We start from the raw sequence: 6701 nt of genomic DNA on the forward strand, positions 1-6701 counted from the left end.
CCTGGTGGCTCCCAGAGAAGCCGGCCACGGGGAGTCAGCCCACGACACCAACAAAGCCCATGCCCTCATAAGGGGGGATGGGACGGGAAGTGACAATAGTAAAGCCCACTCCCTCCCCTTTCCATGGGATGGCTAGGCCACAGTGCGCCTTACCAACGGAGATCTCCGTTCGGCGAGGCACTGTTGCCGTGCCATCCCTGACATCAGCAACAGTGGGCAGAGTCCTGCACCCACGACGGCCTGTCGGTATGGTCCACGGATGATGGGCCCTACCGGTCAGCGAGAGTCCAGAAGACGGCAAGAGCGCCACCAGTCGGACCCGAGGGGAGCCGGCCCCCAGAAGTCTGCCTGCCCCTCCCACGGGTCCCACACACCATTAACCAGACGAGACGGGGAGTGGCTACAGTAATCGCCCGCCAGGTGGCGGAGCTGTTGCCACGACCCCAAGACCAAGCCTGCAGCCGGCAAGACCCGCAAGCGGCGGGTACGGCCTGTCGGCTCCGTACCAGACCAGTCGGCGGGGCCCACCAGCCAGCGGGCCCGAGCAGTCGGCAAAAAGGCCGGTAGGCGAAGAGACTGACGACTGGGCCCTGCGCCTAGTTGGTTTACCATTGTACCCCTGGGGGGTAGGCCTATATATACCCCCCAGGGCACCCATGCAAAGGGTTCCGATCCATTAGAACTAGACCAGACCTTAGAGAAGGAGGAGAGCTGGCCTAGTCTCCTCTTGTCCACAGATACAGGATCGAGGAGCACCATTGTACTCACTTTGCCTTAGTGATCATGCGGAGACCCCGCAGAGCAGGACTAGGGGTGTTATCTCCTAGGAGAGCCCCGAACCTGGGTAAAGTTTGTCGGCGTTCGTGTCTACGCCTCATCCCGTTTCCAGGCACCGGCGATGTTCTACTTGCCCCCACCATGATAAGCCATCCATTGGCATATGTCGCACCCAACCCCCGACACTCGGATTTGCCTATCTCTGCACTGTCGGGTTAGCTTCACCCAGCGACCATCTTTCAAAGTTATTGGCACACTATATAGTTCTTGTGCCATAGTTGCATGTTTTGGAAAAAAGCTACTAGTGGGTTGTACTATCTATTTAGGAATAGAAGATGTATACATGGAAGTTGTAGGGAAAGAGATGACATGGAGCATCTCAATTCCTATGAGTAGGGATTGGAAAAGAGGTGTCATTTGGTTCACATCATAGGAACTTTTCTATTGAAAGAGATGACATGTTTCTCAATTCCTATGAGGAGGGATTAGAAAAGAGATGTAATTTGGTTCATATCATAGGAACTTTTCTATTGAATATACGCTAATGTTTTATTTCCTTTGAAATTAAGAGAGTATAGGAATCCATTCATATGAACCAAGTGGCTCTAAAGCTATAGAAATGATATCATGTTTATTTCCTTTGAAATGTGGAGTATATGAATCTATTCCTATGAACCAATTGGCTATAAAGGAAAAAATCCTATAAAAATCATATCATATAGAGTTCCTATGATATTCCCCGACACTAAAGGATGCTTGAAATTGCTGTGGGTGATACGATGATCTTTCTTTGTAGACTCCTCACCCAACTTTATAGTTAGCTCTCGAAGATGAATGAAATGATATATACATGGTATTCTACATGTGCAACTTGGTACACGAAAACTCGGTAAAAGTTTGCAAGGTTCGAATTTTCAATAAAGCTATATGCACTTCATTTCGGAACGGAGGGAGCATACGGCAGTTGCTAACACTCACGTGGAAGATTTGTGTGTAGGAGGAGTGGCTGTTCTGTTAAATGACATGGCAAAACTGACACTGTCGGATGCCGATCTAACGGTCCTTACGGCGTTCATCAGGAAATGGCTTGTGGCGAACGTTTGTCGGATAATGATTTACTGACACATGCATTGCATTGATACGTGCCCCCCTCTCTCTCACGCACACGCACCCTCACGAGTCACGACTCTCCCGAGTCCTCTCTCAGACTCGCACGTCGCACCCACCGTCTATCTGCAGGTAGACATCACGCACATATGTGCTCTTCACACCCTACCCTCAGAACTTCTAAAAAACAAAAGACGAGGCGCACATTTTATTTTAGCTCACACGTCACACACTTGTATTATTACTCTTGTGGTGAACGTTCTTTGGGCATAGTATATTGTACTCTCACGAAGAGAAGCGGTGCACGCACGCACTAGTTCTCTCACACCCACTTGCAGGTACATGTAGGAGCGCATTTTTTGAAGCTGGTACAACAAAATCACTCCATTATATATAAAAGCAGGAGCCTTAGCGCTTGCTTTACTAGGGTTCCTCTCGTTCACTCTCTCATGCTCTCCAGATCTAAGCAACACATAGGTGGCCACACTCTCTCTTAGCTCACGGCTGGTCACAAATCCAGCCGGACAACCTCGACCGGGGCAGGGGTGTTGGTGCATCGTTCATGCTGTCGGCGGCGGAGAGGGAGGAGACCAACGGCTGCCCGCACATCCCGATCGGCGGCCGTGCCGTTCTCTCCGAGAGAGCGCCAGCTCGGGAGGGCCTCCGACCCCTTCTTCCTTCCTACGGTATTGTGGCCAAGATGCGGCCTCCCGATGCCGTCTTTACGACATGCCGACGACCCTCAGGTATATATTCCTTCGAAACCTGCCTTGCTCTACTGCCCCAGCTCCCTTCGTGTGGATCCTTTTCTACTTCCGTCCGCTGTTCCAAAGCCAACTAGACTTCTACTAAGGCACGTGCTTTGCACGTATGTTCTGTATGATAGATACTCATATACCTTCTTTTTAGAGAGAGAAATGGGTACTCGTATCTTGAGTAGATATCATAGTGTGTTTGTTTGCATGATCTAAGGACTATTCTGAAATAAGAAGCAAATCACTTGCACAAATCAAACTAAGTTCCAAGTAAGAATTTGATTACAAGATAAAAGTTGTAGTTTTATTATATGTTGTTTCCTGGGTTCCACTGATGTATAGTTCCAGAGTTGTTTGACGGTTTACATGCATGTTTATGGACTATTTTGTGCAACTAAATAAGTCATTTAGGTCTGACAGACACTCATGTCCTGTATTAGCTTGAGGTATAGCTTATGTATGACTGAAATAAAATATTACAATTTTTCTGCGAATAATAAAAATATTACATTTCTCGATGAAGCAGAATAAAACTTTAGCTAGCATCAGCCATGCAATGTTATGTTATGTGAACAGTGTAAACTTTGCAGTATAGCGGCATCTAAAAATCCATTTTTACAGTAATCTAAAAAAATTAGTTAGTAGTAGAGTGTTTATTTCCCAGGTGACAACGGGGAACCAAAATGTGCTAGCTATTTGCCAACTTGTCGTACTTGCATGTGAGGAGGTGGCAGCAGTTTCTAGACATTTCTCAACTTCAGTAGGTGCAATCCAGATTCAACGGGGACTTCTTTATTTGTTTACTTGGAGAGCAGAGTCAGCCATGTGCACAAGGAGCGGGAGCAAATCCGGCAGCTCTTAGCCGTCAGATCATGTCATCCTTTGTTTGATGGACGGCAGTGATATGCATGAGAGGGGAAATGAATGGTGGATTTTGAGCCAATGCTTGTTTTGGCGGGAGAACCGAAGATGGAGTGGTAAATCCAATTTCAAAACTGCCGAATTATAGTAGTAGTAGATAGTAGATTAGAAGTAAAGCTATTTCATACAGTTGACTCAAAGCGTTGGTTCAAACAGGGAAGAAAGTGGGAAAGCTGTAGCATGAATCTAGGACTTGGTTCTAAGAGGAAACGGGGGAAAGTAGTAATATCTGTCACTATTTAAATAACCGTATATCTTATTTGCGCAAACAGGGATGTCTGTCTCCATATCGTTTCGGGATGTATGTCTCCGTATCGTTTGTATCCGCGCAATCAAAAGCACACACCTCAGTTTTAGTACAACTGCGCAAAATGAGATGGCTATCCCTCGCTGTCGTCGTCTAACCTCCCATCTTCAAGGTATCCCTACATTGGTAGTAACTAAGGTAGAATGACCAACGCAATCTAAAAGAAGCTGATTCGTATGTTTTACTTCCTGATTGCAGTGCAGGGACGAGCGAAAACAACTGCATCCTAGTCCAGAATGCACTTTCTACCAGTTCATCCATGGACCAAGGACTAGCTGGCATGGCTGCACGGCGGTTTTTTGGACAGGTGCGCGGATAAGAGGCATTGTGGTCTGCTTATATGTCAGACAGCAGATTGTTGATTGTTAGCTGGACTAGCGTATGAACATTTGGAATTTATTACATTTTGGCCTCAATTAACTACATGAACCACTGTAACAAGATACATAGTTGCTTATATGTCAGACAGCAGATTCTTGATTGTTAGCTGGTCGATAGCCTAGTGTTGAAGCGAGCTGAGCCAATGTGCCGTGTTTTGCACAACTGCTTACAAGTGGGGTAGCACCAATAGTGTTTACAAGTACTTATGTATACGTCGGTGCACCGTTCTCGAACGAGTGCTCTATTTCGTCAAAACACACACTGCTCGTATGATAAACCATGACAACTTATGTCTTACCATGCCATATTCATGAAAAAACTAGTGAGGACACATCTGTTTCGGCAACAATTACGATGGTTCGCACATGATTCACGGGCACACAAAAGTAGCAGCATTTCCCATAGACGGATTCAAACAGAGTACTAGCCCAGAGGGGTCGATAACAGGCAAGGTTCGGATAATTAGACACAATCCAAACTACTATTAAACACTAGCTAGGGCAACTATTTCATGCCTCGATCTAATTTGGGTTGGACACAAGATGGACCTTGCCATGAACATCATCGAGGACATCCCGCAGCAGCTCAATCCTGTGAACCTTCATGAAGACAACCTTGTGGCCTTGCCACTGATAAACTTGTTTGTGGAGGCATTCCACGTCATCTTCCGGCGTAAGCTTGACAAGAACAGTATTCCTCACAAATGAAGGAGTAGCTTTGAACTTCTTGTGCTTCAGTACACCTTGGACAACACGCCTGACAACAGTGAGGCTGGAATACAACTCTTCATTGGTATAACCGCAAATGGCTTCTAGGATCCAACAGCCTAAGAACTCTGTTTTCCCAGTGCGTATATTCAGGTCATTCACCTCATAGGGAGTGACATGTACAACCACACAATCCTTGTGTGCATCAGGGCTCTAATTGAAACAGAAACAAATTCTGAATTACTTTTCAGTATAAGAAACACAAGTTATTTAAACCACTACGTATACCATGGCATCGAAGCTAATAAAATTGTGCATTATTAATCACCACATACTTCCTTTTCTAAAAAAATTACCACATACTTAGATTAAAAAACACAATCGAGATCAGCAAAGAAGGAAATCACCTTGGGCAGCTCAGCGGGGGGAGGGGGGACACATCCTCGAAGGGGGGAAACTGCTCCTGCAGTGCCACGGGGGCTGTAACCTCAAACGGGGCATTGACCATCTCAGTATCTAGGGTCGCCTCGGTGGTTGCCTCCATCTTCTTGGAGCTCTCTATCTCGTGGGGATCTGCCTCCCGCGTCTGCTCCAATATCGGCAGATCTTTGCCTGGTTCTCCTTGGTCCATCATGAAACTGACGAATACTAGGAGTCCGCTGAAAGGAAAACACAATCGCAATGACAATGAAACAAAAAAGAGAGTGAGGATCGGTTACTGCTTTGCAAAACTTCTTTTTTTTCCTCTGAACGAAAATATACCAACATCACGGATCCGCTTACCTTCCCTTCGTTCGGATAGAAGAACAATGGCAGATGCAAGTGTTGCCTTTCTTGAAGACGGTGAGGGAGAAGGGGATTCAGCGAAGAGTGAAATGATGGTTGCTTCGTCCGTCAAACTTAGACTGCGGGGAGGTGGGGTTTTATGATACGACGGCTCGTTACTGCCGCACTACGACCGGGGTGACTCTCCGCCTGCATACTGCCTTCTAATTTGGTGGATGGCATTTGGGCCCGCGCGCTGCATGGCCCGCATGTCGGTGAACAAAAGTATAACGACATTCAATAGAGGGAGACGTTTCAATGACCTAGGAGGAGCCTGAAGCGGTAGAGTGTCTCCACTGTACTAGTAGTAATTGTTTTTCTGGGTAGCTGTAGAGTGTTGTTGGGGAACGTAGCAGAAATTCAAAATTTTCCTATGTGTCACCAAGATCTATCTATGGAGAAACCAACAATGAGGGGAAGGAGAGTGCATCTACATACCCTTGTAGATCGCTAAGCGGAAGCGTTCAAGAGAACGGGGTTGAAGGAGTCGTACTCGTCGTGATCCAAATCACCGGAGATCCTAGTGCCGAACTGACGGCACCTCCGCGTTCAACACACGTACAACTCGGTGACGTCTCCCATGCCTTGATCCAGCAAGGAGAGAGGGAGAGGTTGAGGAAGACTCCATCCAGCAGCAGCACAATGGTGTGGTGGTGGTGGAGGAGCATGGTACTCCAGCAGGGCTTCGCCAAGCACCGCAAGAGACGAGGAGGGAGAAGGGTAGGGATGCGCCAAGAAGGAGAGGAACCTGTGTGTCTTGGGTAGCCCAAACCTCAAGTATATATAGGGGAAGGGGAGGGGCTGCGCCCCCACCTAGGGTTCCCTCCCTAGGGGTGGCGGCAGCCCCCAGATCCCATCTGGGTGGCGGCCAGGTGGAGGGGGAGAGGGAGGCGCACCAGGCATGGGCCCTAAGGCCCATCT

The sequence above is a fragment of the Triticum urartu genome, chromosome 1 (assembly GCF_003073215.2).
Source record: "Triticum urartu cultivar G1812 chromosome 1, Tu2.1, whole genome shotgun sequence".
NCBI lineage: Eukaryota > Viridiplantae > Streptophyta > Magnoliopsida > Poales > Poaceae > Triticum > Triticum urartu.